This window comes from Argiope bruennichi, chromosome 6, assembly GCF_947563725.1.
Source record: "Argiope bruennichi chromosome 6, qqArgBrue1.1, whole genome shotgun sequence".
Lineage (NCBI taxonomy): Eukaryota > Metazoa > Arthropoda > Arachnida > Araneae > Araneidae > Argiope > Argiope bruennichi.
This window is the reverse complement of record NC_079156.1, coordinates 124766310-124777711: the sequence shown is the minus strand read 5'-3', so window position 1 is coordinate 124777711 and position 11402 is coordinate 124766310. Positions and strand designations below refer to the sequence as shown.

Here is an 11402-nt window from a genome sequence, read left to right as displayed (position 1 = left end):
GTCCTCAATAACAAGCGGGAGATATATCGTTTTGAGCTTTCTAGGTTACTACTTATCTGATTTGCTCCATAACCAGACAACTAGCAAATGCAGAGCCCTCTATTTTTTTACCCTAGTCATGAAGTGGGAGTAAAAGAGAAACTGGACGAAAAGATAATTAAAAATATATTTGTAACATGAAATTAAAACTCATAACAAAAATTCAGAATGATATTTATTTTTGGTTTTACTTTCCATTTCGAAATTGTCTCTTATTGTAACGAGCTATAATTGATTACTTCGGAATGACTCATTCAGATTCTTTCTATATTCATCTGGTGATGTTATAATCCTGAATTGAAATGTATTCTCGCGGAAATAACAAGAAAGATTAAAAATAAAGGATAAAAGAAAACAATCACATAAGAATTTAAAAAAAAGCCTTTGGAAATAGAATAAAAAATTAAAAGACAAAAATATTTTTAAAAAATTAAGGCAGTTCTGAATATTGCAGAATTTAGCCGTCTAGAAGACGGCGATAGAAATGTTTTATTTAGATTATATGAGATTTCAAATTTTCACAAATATCTGCAAATTAAAATATATATATATGTAATATTATTTGTGGTGAAGCATGATGCAGTTGAAGGCAATGAAGATACTTTTAATTTCGTGACGTCGTTTTATTCATTTTGAAGAAGCAAGCATATGTACAAGCGACGAGCACACAGAACGACACAGAAAGGAATGAGGGAAGAGCTCTCGGACATTTTATCCCTGGTCTTATATAACCTATGATTTTGATAGGGAAAACATTTCTTCACAGTGCTAATGTATTATGAGATTTCGATAGGGATTTTCATTACAGGCGCCGAGAAGGTAGGGGAAACAAAGGGAGATTTTAAAAAAGAATTTGCTTCATCAGCGGTATGTTATCTCTTCACGCGTAGTGTGGGAAAGTTAGAGTTTAGCTGATTCAACAATTTAACAAAGCTTCTCTTGAATTAATTAAGTAGAGACAGTGGAATTGGATCACGAAATAAGAGAATATTTTAGAATGAAGTTACTATGGGCTAAATTAAGATGAAGTTACTATGAAAATTAATTAAATTGAAATTAGAGTTAAAATATCATTACAATTTTCCCCCCACTGCAAGACGCAGAAGTATGCCGGGGCCCTCGACATACAGCCTTACCTTACAGTGGTGGTCAAGTAAGAAACTAAAATTTAAAAGTCAAAATCAAAAATTGGTCAAGTAAGAAACTAAAATTTAAAAGCATATTAAACGTGATACCCGAGTTTCCCTTACCTTTACAATAATATAAAAATGATTTTTAACAAGATTATATAAAGCACAAAAAAGATAATATGATATCTGTGAATATATTGGATAATATTCAACAACACCAAAAATAATAATATTAAAATATGCAATGTACAAATGATTTTCTGAAGAAACTCAGTCTATTGTCTCTCAATCTGTAAGATTGTCTCTATTTGATGAGGAATGTCTCTAAAGAATGTTTGCATACAGTATCCTTTAAATAGTAGAAGGCTCACCAAAATTATTAAATTGAATGTAAAATAATGGAATAACAAATTGAATTTATATAATAGTAATATATCAACACAGTTCTAATTTTTGTATATAACACTTGAATCTGAAAATAATATGAGATTCAAAATACTCTTATAATATAAATATTTAAAACAAATGACATAAAAATGTGTATTTGTGAAAGAAAAACTTTAACCCACTAGTTAGCCAATTAGTGGTGAATAGTAAAACCTTGTCCACCAATTTCTAGTAGTGGGTGAAACTTAATGACCCAAAAGTAGGACATCAAGAAAAGGGGACGTAATTCTTATTCTCTCTCTACTCTCATCCAGGAATATTTATTTCCAAAGTGGAGAACAACATATCCAGGATAAAAATAGAAAGAGATAGAAATTAATTGTAAGGTTGACCCTATACTCACATCTCAATAAGACTGAGGTATTTGAATTTATGTTGTGATGGAGCCTATCACATCATCATCATGAAGAAAAGAAAAACTAACTCTTACGAGTGGAGACAATGGGCCAACCTAAGTGGGGTTATGTGGAAAAAACATGAGAAATAAAAGGATTTTTTTTTTAAATTTTAAATTATTATTCATGACTTAATTTTAATTTTTCTGGTGGATAATATATTCTTAATTTTGATACATGGACAATATCAGTAGCTTTGTTTGTTAATGCATTTGGTTTAGTTATTTCATAATTTACATCTGAAATTTTAGTTACTATTTCCTATGGACCAGAAAATACTGGAGATAATTTTCTACGATTTGGATAATTAAATTCTTCATACATTACAATGTCACCAGGTTTGAATGGAGAATCTATAAATCTAGCATCATATCTTATTTTATTTTTATCATGATATTTTATTGTATTATCTTTAGCTAATTTTCTTGCTTCTTCTACTGGAGGATAGAATTGATTTTGAGTTAAGGGAGGAGGATAAGGTAAAGTGCCAAATAACAAATATGCAGGAGGAAATTTTGTGACTGAATGCGGTGTTAAATTATATTCATTGATTACTTGTTCTAAAAGTTTAGTCCAAGGAATTTTAGTAGGAGAAGAATTGACTTTGCACTTTAATTTCTGAGGAAATGTTTGAATTTAGATGAGGTAAAAGCACCATTTCTATCGGTTAATAATTTGGAAGGAACCTGAATTTGGAAAACTTGTTTTAATATATTAATATAAGTTTCAGAATTTTCATTTTTCGAAGGAAAGGCCCAAACATATCTAGTCGCATGATCAATTACTATATGAAGAAATTTTTTAGTTGAATTGTAATAGTTAAATCCACCAACAGTATCGACAGAAAGACATTCAAAAGGACGATCTGTGGGGGGCACAGTCTGTAAAAGGCCAAATCTTTTTTGCTTTTTCTTTTTATTTAATTGACAAATATCACAATGTTTAACAAAAAGTGCAATATCTTGAGTAATATTTGGCCAATAATACTGAGGAGTAATTAAATTTATCATTTTTTGAGTGCCTGGATGCCCAAATTGTTCATGAGCTGTTTGCAAAACTTTCCTCCTAAGAGAAAAAGGTACAACTATTTTAAATAAATTTTTCTTTTTAACTACAAGTACATCATTAATATTCTTATACTTAGTATTATCTAAATTGTCTAAACTTTGATAGTGTATTGCACAAAGCTATTTTGAACATTTTTCTGTAAAAACTAAATTGATGAACTTAATTTAATGAAGACAGTCTATGGTATTTTTGTCTATATTATCTTAAATGTTATAAAATCTGACTAAATAAGATATTTAAATTAGAAATAAAGTATTAAGTTATAATATTAATCTTGTTATGATTTCACTCAATTGAAAAATCATTATTATAAGGATTTTAAGTAAAGTAATTTAGCTGTAAATAAAAACACAAGATTCAAAACTTTCAAATAAAAAACTTGGATATGAAAATAATACTTGCAAAATTGAAATATTTCATATTAAACACTGGGAACTGAAACCATAAATATAAGATTCAAAAATATGTAATGAAAATCTTGAAAATGAAAATAATACTTGTAAAATTGAATGGTTTCATATAAAACTTTTGGAAATGTAAATAAATGCAAGACTCATATATTTCAAATAAATCATTTGGAAATGACGATAATAATTGCAAAATTCAAAAATATAAAATGAAAAACTCGAAACTAAAAATAAATGTGAAATTCAAAGAGTTCAAACAAAACACTTGTGAATGAATATAACAAAAACACAAGACTCAAAATACTCTTATAGTATTTGGAAAAGATAAAAAAAAATATGTAATATAAAAAAATATTTGTATTTTGTAAAAAACAAGTATTTGGACACAGTGATAACAGACGGCAGCTCAATAACTGTCAGAGGTGCAAATATTTCCCCTGAGGTATTCACTACATTTGTCTAATCATCATGTGCCATTAATTATTAAGTATATAAGAATCTTGGTATGTTAATTTTTTCCTTCACAAGGTTTGTATGCACAATTTTTAAAAATCTTTCAGTTAGATAAATTTAATTAAATTGGGGAAATCATTTTTTCTTAATTATTAATAGCAAGCATATAAATTTCAAATTCAACAAATTATAATATTATGAATAAATTTTAAATAATAAATATGAAAAAATTTAAAAACTCAATATTTTAAACTAAAACTCATGATATTTTGAATAATAATATAAAAAGATTATTTGCAATTGTATTATAATAGAAAAATGCAATTTAAAATCAAATCAAAAATACAGTATATAAATTTTGAATTTCATTCGTTGAGTCAGTTTATGGATGATTTTTTTTTAAACACTGATCACTTTTTGAAAAATAATTATTTTTTTTAATTAATTACAAAATGCAATTTTGAGCACTGGAACTGGAGACTGAAGACTACGGCAGGTGACTATTATTTTGGCGATTACGTAAAACACAAGTGATATTTTGAAAATCTGGTTGATTCAATTTAGCACTGGAGACCACTGGCGAGTAAAGCAGGCGATTATTATTGTGATGATGATATAATAAGGACATGATGTTGATATCGGAATTATTCAGCACAGGTAAAGAGCCAGAAAATTTTTATGATGACAAGGAGACACAACTCCTTGAAGATATAAAGAGCACGCACATGACGATATGGAGCACAAACACAAGGATATCTATTGAATAGCAGAGCAGGAACGTCGGATGAGGTCTCAGGTTATGGAATGCAGGAGATATTGCATGGGTTGACATGGAAAGACGCAGCGAAGCCATGCCACGGGAGACTGTAGACGGCTGGCCATTTCGAACCACGGCCACGGAGATACAGCAGACGGCTGGCCGGAACGAAGAGCGTCGGCGAAGAGCTATTGCATGATTCATTTTCCTTTCACGCGAATTTAATTTTAATTCTTTCAGTTCATTTGACAATTTTTCACAGGCAACTATCCTTGTCGACTTTTTAATATGTAATATTATTTGTGGTGAAGCATGATGCAGTTGAAGGCAATGAAGATACTTTTAATTTCGTGACGTCGTTTTATTCATTTTGAAGAAGCAAGCATATGTACAAGCGACGAGCACACAGAACGACACAGAAAGGAATGAGGGAAGAGCTCTCGGACATTTTATCCCTGGTCTTATATAACCTATGATTTTGATAGGGAAAACATTTCTTCACAGTGCTAATGTATTATGAGATTTCGATAGGGATTTTCATTACAGGCGCCGAGAAGGTAGGGGAAACAAAGGGAGATTTTAAAAAAGAATTTGCTTCATCAGCGGTATGTTATCTCTTCACGCGTAGTGTGGGAAAGTTAGAGTTTAGCTGATTCAACAATTTAACAAAGCTTCTCTTGAATTAATTAAGTAGAGACAGTGGAATTGGATCACGAAATAAGAGAATATTTTAGAATGAAGTTACTATGGGCTAAATTAAGATGAAGTTACTATGAAAATTAATTAAATTGAAATTAGAGTTAAAATATCATTACATATATATCTGCTTTGTTCTGTTCTCGAATGACGAGTGAGAACGCCTTCTGTTTTATTGCCTTATGGTGAAAGCTTATAAGCCAGTTAACAGCTATGGTACCCAAGAAATTGCTTTTGTATCGTGGTCATGTTACTGGGATGCGAACCACAAGGTCCCAGGTTCTATCCTCACTCATACTAATTCGCTACATTGGTGTAAGACGATGAACCTTCAACCTTCGTACAGCTGTTGTGGCGCCATCTACCCGCAACCAAAGTCGCCAGACTCACTTGGCGCAACAGCATCAGCAACCACTCATGACGCTTGGAGTTACTCAAATGGGAACAGACACATTAGACACAACAGCTAATAAATAATACAACACCACTCAACAGCCATATCGTTCGTCTCACCTCCGACTCACTGGAGAGAGAGTCACTGGAGTTGTGGTGAAAGCTTATAAGCTAGTTAACAGCTACGCTACTAGATATCATATCTACTTTTGTATCATGGTCATGTTACTGGGCTGCGAACCACAAGGTCCCAGGATCTACCCTCTCATACTAATTCGCTACAGCCTTAATCATAGAGCTGGTGCAAAAGAGAAGCTTAATACAAAAGATTTAAAAATTATTGGATATAATGTAAATGTCATTTCGGAAATAGCATCTATGCTAATATTTGTTATGATATATTGTATAGTGAATTCTACTAATTTTCCGACTGTTATTCTTTAGAAAGAAAAGCCTTGATTAGTGTTAAGGTGAATAAATATTTAAATTGAAATTTCATCTTTAGTCATTGGGGCAAAATATATGTATGTTGGTCTTGTTCTACATCAAATGAGAGTAATTCGAGTATATTCAAGCAATTTTATAATTTTTTTAAAAAAATTAGTTTTTATACTAATTTATCCATCTAAATAACAAATGAGTGAAATTTTACTACCACTCGAAAAGTGTTATTTTTTGCTGGTTATATATAGACCTAACAAAATCATTGGTTTTTCTTTACAAGCAGTTATTAGAGTATTATAATTTTTGAATGATAGCAAACCACACGACAATTCTGCCATTGCCTAGTGGTTTGGTATTATTTTTATGCTCTGCGATGCAATTTCCACTTTTTATCAATTTGTTTTGAAATAATTTGTTACATCACTCTCATTATTAGTAAGCATATAAGTAAAAAGTAATTTGCTATCCTGAGAATACTTTGATTAAGAAATAAATTCTAACAATTTTGAGAATATATATATAAAAAAAGGAAGATGATTTTTTCGGCACTAATACATTTAATTCAATATTTAAAGAGGGCACTATAAAAGTGGAACTTGTAAATAAAATCAAAAGATTTAGTATGGTACGATGAAAACTGTGATTCGATTATTTCAAAATGATTACTAATAATGATTTGACATATTTCACAGAAATTGTCATTTGTAAGGATCTATTATTATTTAAATTAAAAATAACATTTTATAGATATTGCCAATTAAAAAAATATTATGAATGCAGATCCATAAATTTGCTATTCTTTTTCAATAAGTCAAAGTAACAATATACAAAAACAGCGTCTATCAGAACAGAAACAATTAATTCAACTTTCAATTTAATTCAAGTTCAGCGAATCTACTCGTTTAAACGTCAATATTAATTATTAAAATTACATAGCGTTCATAAGAAGAAGAAATTACCAGGAATAACAGAAAACATTTCTGAAATTAACTAGCTTCAGTTTGATTTAACATCGAAACAAGGACAGTAATATGAGCGGGTAAAAAAAATATAATATCAAACAGTATTTAAAAAGATAGAAACTGTGAGAAAGCAGAAACATATTAGCTTGGAAAATTTGTCTTTTACTTGCAAATTTCCTTTTAAAATTATTGTTAATTTGAATCTTCATAAACATAAAACTTAAACTGTTTTTAAATCCACCTCTTCATGATAAATTTCAATATTCCAACAACATTTTTATTCATGTTTCTCTATGAATGTGTGGTGATGTTCATGTAAAATGCTGTATAAAGCATTTCATCGCGTTTAGAAAAATAAACTCTTTATTTCACTAACAACCATCGGAACATCATTCCCCGGGTGAAGTATTAACATAAAATGCATTAGGGAAAGTAGATAAGTGGCGCTTTAGAATGACACGAATGAAAGATGGCGCTACGATCGATACAAATGTAATAAGTTAAGAAAAGCAATTCGATGGGTGGGCAGCATTTCCAATATTAGGATTAATGCCTAGTAACTTAAAAAGCTGCTGATTCTATTTTTTGATGAGCCGACCAAAATTCCTAAATAAGCTGCAATTCAGAATTTAAATGTGGTTTTTTTAAAAATAAAATTATTTTCTTCGTTAATATTTTGTTGATGTTACAGAACTGATAGGGATCTATTGTCTTAGTAAAATAATAATAATTAGAATTAAATTCTGTAAATCGATTTCGGTATCGAGAAACTATTCATAATTTCTCCGAAATAATCTCCACATAACGCCATACTCTATATACCTCCATCCAATCCTTCACTTATCACTTTTACCAATTCTAAGATAGGAATAATTTTCGAAAAATATCATCATTACTTTTCAATTTCTATCTTCATTTAGGTAGCGTTCAGTTCACTTACTCTGTCTCTTATCACTTATTCCATATTCGAAGTAAGTATAATCTTCGAAAGATATTTTTAATAAATTTACTACTATTTTTAACTCTTATGACTGCATATAAAAATTCTGTAACTTCACAATTGTTAGCTTTACGCAAAGGCAGTGTCATAGCCAATGTGGTTCTACCGAGGCGTAACTTGGAATCTTATCCCAATACCTAGCCCTGCCGAAGTGAAAAACTGTTGGCTGAGGCAGTTTTTGGAAGAACCTTCGGGAGTTTAGATATGAAAAGTAGATTCCAAATGGAGAGGAATAATAATATCAGGATGTTCAATTATGCGGAGAAAAATGTCGCTACCGAAGTTTATGTGAGCGATTGCAGCGCCGCCACAATAGCAAAGTATTTCATCAATTCTCCAGAAATAATACTAATTCAAATGGGACATTTTGTTATTTGCTCCGGAACAAAAAATTTAAGGCAAAGATTTAGAACTGAAAAATTATCAGCTGATATCTGATAATTTTTCATCATCAATCATATTATAATATTTTAATTTGAATGTTTCCATATTTATCAATATAGCACAGGTATTTTCCAAAGCTGCAACCTTCCGTATTTTAATCCAAGTCTTTCGAAAAATTTTGAAGTTCAATGATTTAATGATGATCCAGAACTTTTTATGTTGTTTGTTCCTTCAAAGTGAAATTTTTCGCTTTTACTCAGAATGAAGCATATAAAAAGACATACTTAAAAAAATGGCCCTGAGATCTTAAAATTTTTTGTGAAATTAGAAAGAAAAAGTGAAATTGGCACCATTGGAATCAATATGAAATATCGGCGTACTTTGGGATTATCCCTTCGCCCATTTTCGTACTTTGGGATTATCCCTTCGATCATTTTTGTACTTTCAGATTATGCCGACCATTTTCGCCAAACCCTATATTATCGCCAAAAGGTAGCTTTGTGCAATAACCGAAAATAACTTTTCATTATGATGGCGCCAAAGGATTGGCGCGTTTACGTCAATCCTTTGGCGCATTTTGCAAGGAATATCGCATTTACGCAAGCGTTGACAGGTCGCGAATACCGAAGTACCAAATATCGGTCTAAAAATAAACCTTTCAAAGCGAATATAAGTATAAAAGATTGAAAATGTATCTCTACTATCTCAGGATTTTTTCCTTACAAATGTCAGGCTATTAAATGAAATGGTGCCATTCAGTTACATGAATGTAAAAGTTCTTTGATTAGACGACGTATACTCCAATAAGCATATCGTCAATTTGAACTTCAACTTTTATACCACTATTATTTAAAAGGAACAGTTATTGTATTATATGTACAGTACACTATTAATTTTTGGCGAAATTGGGTGGTGTCACGAATTGGGCACTATCACTTCTTCTGAGACAACTCAACTCTTGGAATTCCTGATAACAAATTCAAAAACTTTTTTTTTTTTTTCTTCGGCGAACTTTGCGATGTGTGATGTTACAGCTCCATCGCATATGTTTATACTAAAAATCATGCATATAATTCTGTAAATAATTTTAACTAATTAAATGTCTTAGTATTTTTTAGATTGGCTCTCTTCAGTGTTGATGACTGATTGATTTAATTTAATAGCAACTCGTATTAATGTCGATTCGTACGTTCGATGTGACTTCATTTCAGCGAGAAAAGAGCGATCGCAGGCGAGGTGAGTAATCCATGTTTATTTTCATTGCTCATCAATTTACGATTGCCACATAATTTGGCGCCCGAACAGGGACGCTGGAATTGAGTCATAATATATGTTTCGATAACTGGCAAAAGGATTTATTTGGAACTCTTGCTGTTTAAATATTTAACTGGCTCATTAAATGAACATTTGAAATATATTAAAGGAAAGTGATTTGAATATTTTGAATATCTAATGAGAATATATATCTACTTTGGATTTAAACAGTAAGCGAACATTGATAAAATTGAAGAGAGTATTTTTAAACGATATTATTAAGAAATTGCTCTATTTATAAAGTTGAACTGAATATATTTGATATAATTTGGATTAGAGTATAGTTTGATACAATTTTAGAGAATACAGGATTTAATAATGATCTTGAATGGTTAAATTTTATTCGATTCTGATAACCATGAATTGTGCATTTCTTTATGAACAGAATTTATTGAATTCAATATTACATTTTATTACTGAATAAGAGTGTATGTTGTATTGAGTATCTATTCACAGTTTTATTAGCATTTATTTAAGTATTATTAAGTATATTATATTAAAAATGGAAACATTAATTAAACTGAGAGTCTCTTATCGTGGCTGTTTTTACTAAATTTACTGAAAAAGTGGAATTATTTTTGAAAACGAAAGTAGATGATTCTGATTTGTATGTTAGTAACTGGAGTCATTTAACAGAGAAATATTTGAAAATTCAAAACTTAGATAAAGATATACTTGATTTAATCAAGAGTGATGTTACGTGTACCGAGAGAAGCATATGTGACAAAATCGAAAGTGCCGAATCTTATGAAGATAAATTCATATATTTTAAAACGAAACTAGAACGCTGCATAAATAGATCTGACAGATCAATTGATGCCCATTCAAATTAGTGAAAAAAGAAATTTTAAGTTGCCTAAGATTGAATTGCAAAAATTTGATGGGACTTTAAAGGACTGGTTATCTTTCTGGGGATTATTCAAAAAAAAAAAGAAAAAAAAAAAAAAGATTCAGATCCTGATATTTCGAATGAAGATAAATATCAGTACTTGATACAGTCAACCCTTAAAGGTTCAAGAGCTAGAGAGGTAGTCGAGTCTTTTCCACCCACGGCTGAAAACTATGTTCAAGCTATCGAATGTTTAAAAGCTCGTTTCGGAAGAGAGGATGTCTTAGTGGAAGTCTATGTAAGGGAACTTTTGAGCTTGGTTTTAAATAATGCTCTGAATAATGAACAGAAACTTCCGTTAATTAAATTGTACGACAGAATCGAAACTCAGCTAAGATCTTTGCAGATGCTGGGTGTAACAAGTGATAAGTATGCGTCCCTTTGGTCGAGTCATGTTTGCCTATTGATCTTTTACGAATTTGGGAACGACATTTGTCTTCGATAACATTTAAATCAGATGTGAAATTTAACAAGTTAGAAACATTCATGAAATTCCTTGGAAATGAAATTGAGGGTGAAGAGAAGATTAACTTAGCCAAAAGTGGGTTTGGGCTAGAACATAAGAACTATAAAAATCAAGCAATTAAGTCTTCTTTTAATCGTAATAAAAATATTATCACGCGC

At 30.5% G+C, this 11402-nt stretch overlaps 1 pseudogene; it reads left to right on the top strand.

Annotated features, from left to right (window-relative positions):
* The first annotated feature begins 8256 nt into the window (after window positions 1-8256).
* On the top strand, window positions 8257-8386 carry LOC129973123 (U4 spliceosomal RNA; annotated as a pseudogene).
* Window positions 8387-11402: the final 3016 nt, after the last annotated feature.